General features: G+C 53.6%; 2 non-coding genes across 2 annotated transcripts; both read right to left on the minus strand.

Annotated features, from left to right (window-relative positions):
* Positions 1-7,709: 7,709 nt before the first annotated feature.
* Positions 7,710-7,782, minus strand: TRNAV-AAC (transfer RNA valine (anticodon AAC)). Its single transcript has one exon. It is a non-coding gene; the product is annotated as a tRNA-Val (tRNA).
* A 447-nt stretch (positions 7,783-8,229) lies between these two features.
* On the minus strand, positions 8,230-8,302 carry TRNAK-CUU (transfer RNA lysine (anticodon CUU)). The gene has a single exon. It is a non-coding gene; the product is annotated as a tRNA-Lys (tRNA).
* Positions 8,303-13,438: the final 5,136 nt, after the last annotated feature.

Here is a 13,438-nt window from a genome sequence, read left to right on the forward strand (position 1 = left end):
CCTCAGTTGCTGACACTGGTGTTAGGCGCAGACAGGAGGAGAGTGTTTTTGAAAAGCTGAGCTGTGCACAGTGAGGTCACTTGCAGAGATGCAGTTGCTGGCTTCTCTGTATGCGCCTTTGAACCTGTTACCCATCAATACCTGCCACCTCTCACCCCCCTGCCAGCACCCAGATAAAAGGCCAGTGCATAGGGAGCACTGTTCTCGGCCCGAGTTCTTGCTCAAGAGCACATCCACGCTGCCATGCAGTTTGGTCCAAGAGGGTGAAATAGTTCAGTGGTTTGAGCTTTGGCCTGTTAAACCCAGGGTTATGAGTTTAATCTTTGAAAGGGCCATACAGAGACATCTGAGAAAAATCTGTCAGGGATGTCTTTTCGCCCTGCCATGAGCATGGGGAGTGGACTAGATAACCTCTCAAAGTTCCTTCCAGCTCTATGAAATGGTTTATCTCCTTATAAAGAGCATCTGTGAACACGCTCTTGTGCAGGAAAGCTCTAATGGCTGTTTTAGGTACACGAAATCCCTCTTGCCTGTGCACACTGCCTTCTTGTGCAAGAAGCCCTCTTTTCCAATGGTTTACTGTACATTTTCTTGCACAAGAATGCACATGCAGGGTAAACACTCGGCTAGTTTTTGCACAAGAATGGCCATTCTTGCCCAAAAAGCCTGCAGCATAGACATAGCTGTGCAAAAAAACCTCACAATAACAAGCTCAAACCAGCAGGTCCCACTGAAACTTGAACTCAGATTGCAGGATTCAAAGTCCTGAGTGCTGCCCCTTACACCATGGGCCCTACACACTGACCTCTTCATGGGCATTAGGGACACTCAGTTTTCAGGCTGGCCTCTGCACTCGTGGCTTTCCTCCTGCTGCTTCATCCCTCTGGCTACGACTACACGGCACATTTATTTTGGAATAAGCTGTCCTTGAATAGTGATTCCAAAATAGTTTATTTCGAACTAGCACGTCTACACTGCAGGGAAACCTCAGAATAGTCTGAGGCAGGCTCCCCAGTGTAGACGACCTGTCTCAGAAGAATAAGTTAGTATGTCCACAAGAAGGGGCTAGTTCAAACTAGCAACAGTGGCGCATCTACACAGGCCTTATTTTGAAATAGCTAATTGGGAACAGGTGTTATTCTTTGTAGAATGAGGTTTGCAGAAGTCGGAATAAGCCGTCTGATACTTCAGAATCATTTCAAAATAATGGAATTGCTGTGTAGACTCTTGCATTGTTGTTGTGGAATAACGGCCATTGTTCCAAAAGAACTTTTGTGTGTGGACAGAACTTGCACAGCCCAAGAAATGTGATTGGCAGCTCCTCCCCACCATTGTTTTGTCAATTACAGTGCAGGGTTCTGAAGACATGGACCCAAGGCAACCACCTTGGTTGTCTTCTGCTAAGGCCAGGCTGGAGGGAAAAGAATCACTCCTTCGAGCCGGAGTTGAACCAGCAATCTAAGGATCACTTGCCAAGCACACGCTACAGTCCTCCGCTCTGCCAGCTGAGCTATTGAAGGGTGCTTGACAAATGCTGGTTTGTCCAGGTTACCCCTACTGCAAGTCTCAGGGCAACTGCTCCCCAAAGTAGATGGCATTGCTGATGAGGGGCAGAGGAGCACAACGGTTGTCACAGGTACTTCACATGCAGACAGACCCCCTGAGTGAAACCTGAGCTAGATCCATCCATGTCACAGCAAAAGGAAGAAAGTTGGGTTCTTCTCATGTGTGTTCTTTGTTCTAGAGTCTCTGGAGGTGTGGAAGGGTCAAGTCCACAAAAAAACAAATCAATTGAATGAACCTTGGTCTAGAAACACCCCTGAGGGTTTCCTTCTATCTTTGGCCTGGAAAGCTCATTTGTAACAATGTGATTTCTCTGTAACCCTATTGGAAGGCCTGTAGCTATTCAGTAGGTCTAAACTAAAGCCTTCTTCTGCAGCCAGACTCAAGAGCAGCAGCAATTAGCTGTAAAGCCTGGAGTCACATACTCATATTGCAGTTAAATGACACTGAAATAGTGTCACACTAGGCTGTGAGAAGGGGATCCTGTCCTAATGGCACCCCCTGGTACCAGATAAGAAACAGACCTCAAGATGGGTAGAGAAAACTTAGTTAAACACCGTTTTGTCTGGCAAGAAACTGCTTATCAATAGTTGTGGTTGTGCAATGGGCATTATATGATTCTTGTCCTCCCTTTCCTATTGTTTGTCTGTGTGGTCGCTGTCTGGTTTGGATCTGTTTCTGTCTGCTGTATAATTAATTTTGCTAGATGTAAATCAACTAAGGTGGTGGAGTACGATTGGTTAGGTAAATCACAATAGTATCTTATGACTGGTTAATAAAATTATGCTAAAATAATTGGTTAAAATATTGCTAAGCAGGACTCAATTTTCACTATATAAACTGGGGTCCAAGGAGACCAGCAAGAATAACTCGCCTGTGAAAGAGCCTTCGACCAGAGCTTCCAGGACACCTCTGCACAACCCTGAGTAAGGCAACAAGGTACCCAAGCCCTGAGACCCCCAGCTCAGAGTAGAACATGTCTGTCCCATCAGAGAGGGCACCTCAAGAACCTGTATTTCTATAGGGCTTTGAACTATGTTAAACAAACACAGTGATGGCTACACCACGGAGGCTTTTCTTTTCTGAATTTAAACTTGGGCAAATATTCTGTTACTAACTCTTTGGCCAACTCAGCTTGCTGCAGGGGAAGGAATTCTCTCTTGTTAATTCTGTGCCCTCAGGAAGGGACCAAAGCCCCCTCCCCCATCCCAGGGACTCCAACCCAAACCCTGAGACCCAAACCCTGCCCTGGGGGAGCTCTGCAATGTGAGCCTGGCTCCCAAGGCAGCAAGTGCAAAATCCCCCTTGGTGAGCGCAAGAGGCTCCGACCGGCCTGGTCTGAATCCAGCTGAAAGGCTGGACGGCCCCGCTGCTGGAGTGTCACAGCCCCTGTCAACCAGGGCTGTGTTTGTCCCGTCTCTTTCAAGAAAGGGCACGGCAGGGCCCACACACCCACCAGGAGTCTCAGGCACGTCTCTCGCACCCAGCTGACCATGGAGCAGGTCTCCGTGGCCCATGTGTGGTACCCAGGGGCTCTCTCTTGTGAACCCCCCCAGGGCAGTCTCACACACAGGTCTTGGGATCACAAGCTTCCTGACACTCTCATCATGCAACAGGGGCAGGTCCAGCCTGGTCTGTAAAAGCTGCTTTGGAAATCAGAAAGCAGCTAAAGTGACTCCAGTGGGATTTGAACCCACAGCCTTGGAATGACTAGTCTAGCTCACACTAATGGCTACAGCTTAGAAGTCCAAGACCCTGACTATTGCACCACAGCTCACAGCAACCCTCATCTCTTCACTCTGCTTTGCAGCAGGGCAATTGCTGGGGTAGAAGAAAGGGAAAATCTGAACCAGAGGAACACACACTCCCCCTCCCACACTCAGACCCCCCACCCCCCCCATACCCAGCCCCCTGACCAGAGCCTCAGCTGTGGCTTAAACCTGGTTCCAGAGAGAAGAGGCCAATGCAAACAGTCCCATGGCAGCGAGGGAGTCAGCACGTCGGTGGGTGGGGCAGAGAGCTGGGGGCAGATCTTGGCTCTAACTCGCTAGGCGACCTTGGCCTGTTCAGTGAATCTCTCCCTGTCTCCATGGCCCTGTCGGTACAGCAGGGACAGCAACACTCACAGCCCCACAGGAGGGGGCTGGTTTAATGCTTCACCCCATGGCCCAGCAATGAGCCCCCAACTCCCCCTGTGCTCGGGGAGCCAGGTTTGCCATGTGAATTCTGTGGGGCAGGTGCCATCAGGCCTGGGCACTGGGATTAGTTACCAGTTTCCCCGGCCCTCTGACACTGCTAAGATCAGAGCTGAGGCGGCTGAGTGGTTCAGGTTTTCGATTAGAAACCAATAGACTAGTTCTGTAGCCCGAGAAAAGTAAATGTGAACCTCAGTCCTGCCTGTCCCTTCCCCTCACGCCATGGGGCTGGAACGCCAGAGGAGGGAGGTGTCTGAGTTGGGGGCCACATCACAGAGGGCTGGGGGCCTTAGGAGGAGGTTTTTTGTTTCTCACTTTTGTGGCCCCCAATTTTCTGCAGGTCATTGGTCCCCCGACCCAGAAAAGGTTCCCCACCCCTGCCATAAATAAAGCGACACTGAAACCTTGTGTGCTGGCCGTAATGTTTTTCCTTTATTTACAATGAAGTTTGATCAACTAACATGAGACAGTTCAAACGCTTAATCTATTTAATGATTTAAATTAAACTTTTCTCCCCAGCTGCAGCCCTAGCAAAATGGCTGGGGTGTGATTATGTCATTAGTGGCGAGTGTCCGTTAGTAACCAAGAGTCCATGGAAAGGTTTGGGGCGGGCAGGGGCTCAGCAAAGGGGTGGGGTGTTGGGGAAGGGACGGGATAGATCCTGGCTTGCCCTGACATTTAAAAGGTGACCCTGGGGGCATGTGGCCCCCTGAGCAGCCTCTGATGTTCCCTGTGTGAGCCCCAGAACCAGCCCTGAGTGACGGGGGAGGGGGAGCAGCTCACACATGCCAAGGGGCTGGCTGGGGGCAGGACATGAGCCCTGGGAGGTAGCAGTGACATCACAAGGGCCTTGTGCAGCACCTCAGCTCATTGGCTGGGAGGCAGTGACCTCACAGAGGATCCATGGCAACAGCCAGGTGGGACAGGCTGCAGCATCTCAGAGACCCCCATGGCCTGGCTGCCTGGAATCTCCTTTGTGAGGTTTCCCCTTGAGGGCAGAAGGGATTGAGGGTCCCAGCTGGGAGTGTCTCTGTGGAGATTTCCCCTTTCCCCAGGCTGCAGTGGGAGGGGCTGGGGCAGGCAGGGGTACAGGAGGGGCTGGCACTGAACTGAAGAGAGGTCTCGGAGAAGCAAGAGGAAGGGTTACAAACATCCAATGAGGATGGGATTTGAACCCCTGCGTGCCGAGCACAATGGATTAGCAGTCCATCGCCTTAACCACTCGGCCACCTCATCTGAGCTGATAGCATTTATTACCAATTACCCAAAGCCATCACTGCCAGGAACCATTGTGCCACTTGCTGGCTGGGGACATCCAGGGCTGGAAGATTTTGGCTTTTCACAATGTTCCCTGGGCTGTTATACAAAGCTCAGTGCTCGTAACAAACCCAAACACCCCTTGGCTACATCTACTCTGCAGGCTTCTTACACAAGAACTGTTTTGTGTAGAAGTTCTTGTGCAAAACATCTTGTGCAAGAGCACGTCCACACTACCATGTGCTTTTGTGCAAGAATGTCCGTGGCAGTGTGCACACTCTCTTGTGCTGGAAAGCTCTGATGGCCATGTTAGCCAGAGGGATTTCTTGCACAAAAAACCCTGTTGCCCATTCATACTACCTTCTTGTGCAAGAGCTCTTGCACAAGAGGGTTTATTCCTCATGGGGAGAGGAATAACTCTTGCCCAAGAAGCCCTCTTTTCCTACGTTTTGCCATAAATTTACTTGTGCAAGAACACGCATGCAGTGTAGATGCTCCTTAAGTTTTTGCGCAAGAACGGCCATTCTTGAGCAAGAAGCCTGTAGTGTAGATGTAGCCCCTGGGTGCCCAGAGACGGGCTGTCTAGTCACAGTCTGGCTCGGCGCGCGCTCTGCAATGGGAAGATGTCCACGGAGCAGGCAGATGGCAGCCGCACACGGCTCTGGTGGACCCAGCATCCAGAGGAGCGTTTCCGATATGAGTGTTTACTGACAGTGTCCATCTCAGGTCTGATTTCACAGTGTGGTGAGACACTGGCACCCACAGCAGCATGGATGGGGTGGCTAGAGGGAGTGGCTGGCAGGTGGCCGGTAGGAGCAGTGGCAAGTGGCCAAGGGAGTGGGCGAGCCTCATTTGCATATCTAATGAGCTGCCATTGTTGTGGAAGAGGCTCTTGTGCCAGAAGGAGCATCTACACAGCCCCTTCTTGCGCAAGAAAACCCCTCTTGCGCAATGCCGCTACGCTTAGCCTCATTTGCATATTTCTGGCACAAAACCCGCCAGTGTAGACATAGCCCAATTGTTTTCACTGTCACAGTGCTCAGTGGTCCCCCCCTCATCCTACTCGCTCTCCCAAAAGAAACAGACCTGGCTCCCCTTTCTTTTCCCCCAGCAATTGGCACGCTGCAAAGCAGATATCAGGGACAGCAAAGCTAACAGTTTGGGAGGCTCTGCCTCACAACGGAAAATGTGTTGGATTTATAAGCTGTGGTGCTCTGGGTGAGCCAGGGCAGTGATTTAAAGGTTGTGGGTTCAAATCCCGTCAGAGTTACTTTAGCTGCTTCTTCATTTCCAGGGCAGCTTTTACAGAATGGGCAATCCTTAGGCTGACACTAGGATGGGCTTTAGTACAGCAGACCCCAGCGAGGGTGGAGGCAAGGGCTGCTCTGAAAGGCTGCAGATGCCCATGGACCCTTTTGTCCCTCCATGTCTCCTACCAGTGCTGTGCAACACTCAAGCTATGTCTACACTACACTGTTCTTCTGAAAAAGCTAGGCAAATTGTGAACCCCAGTTTGCATAGCTTTTTCTGCTTCTTTTTTTGGAAGAGGCTTTTCTGACATTTGGCCTGTCTACACTGGGCCAAATGTGGGGGAAAAAACCCTTTTTTGGAACATCCCTTCTTCATAAAATGAAGTTCACAGAGATGCCAGAAAATCATGTCTGCTCTTCCGAAAAATTTTGTGGAAGAGCAGATGTGTTCTCTGGACTAAACAGGGCAAACAGAGCCCTGATGTAGCATCTTATTTCAAGTTTAGGGTTCAGCGTAGACAGAGGGTTGACATATGGTAAACATTTTGAGCTACAGAAGTTGTCTTTTTCATCTTATTTTGAAAAATGCTTTGGTGTTTACACAGCACCACATTTCGAAATAACCTGCTATTCTGAAATGTCCCTTCCTCCTCATGTAATGAGGTTTACAGGGATGTTGGAATAGCGAGCCCATTGTATTTCAAAATAATAGGGCACTGTTAACACACGGGATAGATACTACAGATGCCTTAGGACCCCGAAATAGCGTTTCATTGTCAAGGTCGCCTTACAGGACCACAGCAGGGGGCACGTTTGATGCTGAATTTTCAGCCTTCTCCTCTTGGAAGTCTTTGCTGCTGTCTACAGCCACGCGTAGGCCTGACTCTGCATTGCCAGGGCCCCAGCCCCTCCCAGACTGCCAGACAAGAGACAGAGCTGCCAGGGGGCAGGTGTTTTCAGACTCACAGCAGGGGGCACAAATCCCTCTCTAGGGAGCCTGCAGGAAAGGGAGCCAAAGAAGGTGGATTTTGAGGACTCTGCCTCCCCACAGCCAGCCCCACCCCACAGGATTTGGCAGAACAAGGGGGGGTCTCTGCTCACCCTACTGAGTCCCACTGAGATGTTGAGCTTTTGTCCTGCCCCCCTCAGCTTGGCCTCCCTCCTCTGCCCCATTCCTACCTCACTGCCTCCTTAGGAAAGTCACACAAGGGAAGCAGCAGGAGGAGCTGGCCCCATACGCCAGCATCCGAGGGCAGGGGAGGCTGAGACACAAGTGTCCATCAGGTGCCTGGCCTGACCCATCTGGCTTCCCCAGGCTGGCAACAAGGGGCATTCTCAGCTGATGTCACCCCCCCCCATTGCATGGGAGTTGGGCTTATCCCAGGCACAGTCTGAGTAGCAGGAGCTGCATGTATCCGGGGCGCAGCAATAAGATAAGACCCTGTGTTTCTGCCTGGCTTTGAACCAGGGACCTTCTGCATGTTAGGCAAATGTGATAACCACTACACCACAGAAACACACAAGGCTGGGACTTGGAGGACAGTTCTGTTCCTAGCTCTTTCTAACACCCTGCTCTGCGGGGGAGCGGATGCACCTTGTGAACACTCCACCTCTTGTTCTCAGGGAAGCCACTAACCTGAGCTGCCAGCTCCTCATTTCCTCACCAGCCCCTTGAGATTTGTAGCTCAAAGCTGGAGCTGCTGTGGCAGGAGGTGAAGCTACAGAAGCTGACAGGGACAATCAGGGGGCGGAGGGTTATTTTTTCTCCTCCCTGGGCTGATGTGGCTAGAACTGAGGAGAAGAAAATTCTCTTCCCTTCTCCTCAGAAGATGGAAATTGCAGTTGGTTCTCTCTCTGGTTCTACTAAAGCTGGACCCCAGGACTAGACTTTTGCTTTCTAAAACCCTGGTGAAAGCTGAGAGCAAATTGCTTGTAGGCTGAGAAAGTGAGTTAAGGAAGGGCACTGCCTAGCATGGGGCTTGAACCCATGACCCTGAGATTAAAAGTCTCATGCTCTACCAACTGAGCTAGCCAGGCTGTATGCAAAAAGCTTCCTAATATCCCATCACAACATAACAGGAGCCAAGTGTTCTCCACTGCCTGACTCAAGGCTCTTTCTTGCCCATAATGTGGGGTTCTGGTCTGTGGAGAGGTTTGAACTCGAACCCCACTCCCGACACACCCACTTCTTTCCCCACAAGGAACGGCCCCATTTCCATCTCTCCAGGGACAGGAGAAGGGCTCGGGCCTGTTTTCTGCAAAATGCTCAGCCTGTTTCATTTTCTGCGGGAACGAGTGGGATCCATGCGCCCTGTTCCCCAGTGAGAGGTATGTGTCCTCTCCCCCCTTTCCACAGACACAGCAGGCCAGGGGGCTATGAGCCTCCAGAGGCCCCTTCCTACTTGGCCTCCCACAAAGCCGGGGTGAAAAGCTGCTAGACCCCAGCCCTCCTGGGCCAAGCCATGGCAGAGGTAGCAGGATTCACTCCCATCTTCTCCTGCCTGTGCCCTGGTACTGAGGGGTTGGCCGCTTTCCTGCTGCCCCAACTCTTATTCCCCACAATGCACTTTGTGCAGGGGCCGTTGGTCTTTGTGCCAAGGTGCGTGACTGGGAGTGAAGGCTCCGGGCCCTTCCCCAAATACACAAATCCCCCCCTTTCTAACCTGCTCACACTGTCTGGCTGCCTCTAGCACCAGCTGAGCTTAGGAGCCAGGTGGGCTACTGAGCCCCCGACAGTGAAAATAAGGGATGAGAACTGAGCTGCAGTTGGAGAATCCCTTGTGCTCTGCACACAGGGGTTCAAATCCCATCCTTGTCAGCTGTTTGCAGCCTCTCTCTTGCTTCTCCTAGAAGTTCAGTGCCTGCCCCTCCTGTAACCCTTTTCCGTTAAAAGCATTTGCAGAAAATCATGCCAGGCTAGACGTAGCCGAGATGTCTGCCTCAGTGACGACCCTTTCACAGCCCTATCCAGGCCCTGCAATAGCTCAGCTGGCAAAGCAGAGGACTGTAGCAAGTGCCCGTTAGGGGGCTGGTTCAACTCCAGCTCAAAGGAGAGACTTCTTTTCCCTTCCCCTAGCAGAGAAGGAGAAGAGAGGAAGGGCTTGCTGGCTCCTAGCCTGCACTGAGCTGCAGCCTGGGCTTTCCACATCCACCCGATCCTGCTATAGCTGAGACCTGCCATGGCCTGGTCACCCCTTCCTAGCACAGAAGCCCACGCTCAGCCCTGCCAGGCCCCTGCCTGGTTGGAGCCCAGGCAGGAATGCTCTTCCCAGACCTGTTGTGTCTTCCCCTGCCTCAACTCAGCTCAGAACTGGACCTGCCGTGGCTGGGGCGCCCTTCTCTGGCTGGAACCCAGTCTGGGACTGGACCTGCTGTGTGGGGTAGAGAGGCCTGTCCTGTGGCCGTAGCAGAAGAGGAACCCCTGGGCACTGACCAGCCCTTGTTGCTGTGGCTGTCAGCAGGGAGGAGAGTCCAAAGGGGACACTAGGCTAGCGTGCCCCGGAGCAGGGCACCTGCCAGGCAGTGTCCGGCTGGGGGGAAGGGCTCTGGATGTTGCTGCTCACCATGCACGGGAAAGGTTCCTGTGCTACTGCTGGGGATGTTCCTGTGCTACTGCTGGGGATGGGTGGCCCTTGCTCCCATTCTGGCCCCCCCAAAAAAACAAACCCTCCCCCACCCCGTGGGCCTCACCCCAGAGGTTGGCTTGTAGCAAAGTTACTGCAGAGGTAGGAAGCAGAAGTGGGACGCTGCAGGTGCCTTTATGTGCTTTTGCCATGAGGCTGGTACTTCCTGTCCCCAAACAGAAGCTTCACCGCACAGGCCCCTGCCTGGCTCGCTGGCTCAGCAGGCGTCGGCCCTGGTCTGTCACTGGGGTTATGGCACAGCCCATGTCCCTGGCTGGAGCACCAGGCGGGGGAGGCTGTGCTCATGCCAATCTGCCTGGGAGTGGGACCCAGCTGCACAGCACAAGTATGAAATTCAGACAGACCCAGAGCTCCCAGGGCAAAGGGGAGACAAACGGACCGACAGGAGACTTGCAAAGCAGCGTGTTTGCAGATACCTCCCCTGGCATTTCTGCTTTGAGTCCTGGCAAGCGAATAACATCGGTGTTAACAATTTCCTCGCGTGTCTCCCCTAATTCACGCAGCACCACACAAGTGACCTGGGGTAAGTGGCTGGTCTTTGGGACTGGGCACAACCTGAATGTTGGGGTGATCTGTGGTTTGAGGAAACATCAGTCACAGAGGCCGGCTTGCCCCGGCGACAGGCCAGACCAAAGTCCCCGCGGGGCCTGTCTGTGACTCCTTGTTGAGGGCCATAGATCCCCCACCCAGCACTTGCAGGGTCCCTGCTCAGCCCAGCAGGCCAGGGGAGGCGGGGTGGGGCAGAGAGGAACAGGCTCCCAGGCTGCTCCAGGTCCACCGCGGAGGTGAGTGTGGGGAGAGAGGGACAATCCCAGCTGCCACCCCACACCAGGCCCCTGATAATTCTTCGGCTTGCGTTGCACAGTGTCGAAGCAAACGCCTTACTTAGTTTACGCGGCTAAACAGACAGTTTTATTGGCCAATAAAAGCAAAGTGAGCCAAACGTGGTACAATTAATCCTAGTATTTTATACCCTTAACCAAACAAGTCTGACGTTAGGGCAAGAAATTAAAGAGAACTTTAAAGAGGAATTATTATTAGCATAGAAAGAAACAGGTTAAAAGGGAGTTCGAGCTTTAGCTCAAAATAGTTTATTAACACATTTTAACAGCGCATTCCTTTGGTTTTTTCCCACCTCGGTAAAGGCCAGTTCACTCCCTTGTGCAAACACAAAAAACTAAAATGGCTTTTTGTTATACAAAATGGCTTTTAGCTAAATATAAAATAGCTTCTACAACAGGGAAAGAGATGGAGCAGGGGAAGAAGGGGTGTGATGGGGCAGAGCAGGGGTGGTGCATGGGGGAGCTGGAGGTAGAGCAGAAGCAGGGTGGGACTTGTGCCAGTGGGGTTGCCCCAGGTCCCCGGTCTCCCTTAGGGATGGCCCTGCTCACCGTGTCCTTCCTGTCATCCAGCCCCTACCTGCGAGACACCTCCCCCCACTGCTCACTGTGTCCCTCCTCTCCTCCAGCACCCTGCCCGCAGGACCCCCCACCCTTCACTTGTCATGTCCCTCCTGTCTGCACATCCCCAACCCTGAGAGACTCCCCCCCCTCTCGCCCGCATCTCTCCTCAGCTCTCCTTGACCCCACCCCCCACCCCCCGCTGTGTCCCTTCCCAACCTCTGCATTCACGGGGGCAGGGCAGGAGGGGTGCAGCGGTGGGACTAACCAGGGAAGAGCAGGGCCTGGAGTGGCTCTGGGGCAGGGCCTGCGGTGGAGCAGGGGTGGGACGTGGGTGGCAGAGACGGGCCAGGGAACCAGCCTCCCCCGGGGAAGCTTCTCCCCCCCCCCCACGTCCAGGCTGTTAGTGCTTGAGGGGCTCACACTGGATAGCTGGGGGGTGAGGTCTCAGTACAGAGCCGCCCCCAGCCTGGGGACGGGCCCTGGTGTGTGGCTCTAACCAGGGGGTGAAATCACCAAACCCCCCCTCCCCCTCCCCCACTGCATATGGGGCGAGGCAGGTGCCTGCCTTATTCTGGCAAGAAACACCTCAGGTGCCTGAGCCACCCGACCCTGCCGCTGGGTTCCCGCCGGTGGATTGCTAAGCAGGGACTGGCACCCCCTGCAGCCCAGACGCAGGCATCTCCCTGTGAGAGGGGCGGGGCTTAGCGCACCCCTCCCCTCCTGTCAGCATCTCCCCTGGCTGGCTTAGACAGCTCCCGGGGACCTGCCTGCTGAGCTGGCTTTTGTGTGTGTGACGCCCACGCGTTGCTTACGGAGTTTAAGCCCCTAACTCAGCTGTGCAGGTCACACTCTCTTCCGGGAATTATCTAGTGGCCAAAAAATTAGGCCCCATGATGCTCAGCATTACAACACCTGGGACCCTTCCTGGATTGCACCTTGTGCACCAGCCACCTCCCCACACAGCCCCGTGGAGGAGCTGCTGGTTGACAAGGTGTGGGCAGGACAGAGGAGCCCAGGCTGGGCAGGAACACAGCGCAGCAAACCCCAAACTCTCCTCCTAGGGGTGGGATATTCTCTGTGGGCACTCCGGAGACGCACCCCCCTCAGGCAGCAAATCCCTGGCCTCTGCCTCCAGGAGCTGCAGCTGAGACAGTGAAGTGGCACAAACAAGAATTGCTTGTCTAGTTTATTTACAGTAAGTCACCGACGCTGGACAGCGAAAGGGCCTGAGAAGGAGGGTTCAAAACCCAGCCTGGAAGGAGATTTTCACCATGTCTCCAGGACTCTCCCTTTAGTCTTGTTTTATTTTCATTTGAATTTTCCTTCTAATCCCCTCTGGCTAAACAAACCCTTTTCCTGCCTCCCCCAGGCCTCAGGATTAAAAAATAAAATAATAATAAAAACCCTTCATGCGACTGGCCCAGTGATTTTGAAGGGGATGGTCACCAACCAGTAGAGCTTGGAGGCTCTGACAGGGGATCCTGACTGGTCTGGCTGGGAGCCTGTCAAGTGCTGGCACGTCAACTCCCCTCCCCCCAGTGCCCTGCTGCTCCTGCCCAGCGCCTCAGAGCTGCCCCCGGGAGCCTCCTGCTTGTTGTGCAGGGTGGGGGAGACAGAGGCAGGGGGCGCTGATGTCACTCTGTCCCTCTCCTCCTGTACAGGGTGAGGAGGGTGAGACCTCAGCAAAGAGGTGGGGCAAGAGCAGGGCCTCAGAGAAGGGGCGGGGCAGGGCAGGGGTACTTGGGTTGCGGTAGCTCCTGGACTGACTTAAATAAAACTCGGGATCTTCTGTTTCCAATGGCTGGAGTTGGCTGTGTGAAGGGGTTTGGTCTGTCTACATCCCTCACCTTCCTCTGCACTCTGTGTGTGACCGTCAGTGTCACCGGCTCCCCAAGAGTCACAGGGGAAGGTGACTGTGCCCTGCAGCAGGAGCTCTGGCTGGCAGATGGGTACAAACCACTCCCTGCGTCTGTGGAGCTTCCAGCTTCTCCCCAACCCCTTAGTGATTAATTCTGTGTCCTCCCCCACCCCTCCTACCAGCCTGTCCCCTGCCCGACTCTTAGATCTGCCCCCTGCCCAGCCCTCACCTCTGCCTGTCCCCAGCCCGGCTGTTAGTTCTGCCCCTG

The sequence above is a fragment of the Pelodiscus sinensis genome, chromosome 19, assembly GCF_052426305.1.
Source record: "Pelodiscus sinensis isolate ZL-2025 chromosome 19, ASM5242630v1, whole genome shotgun sequence".
NCBI lineage: Eukaryota > Metazoa > Chordata > Testudines > Trionychidae > Pelodiscus > Pelodiscus sinensis.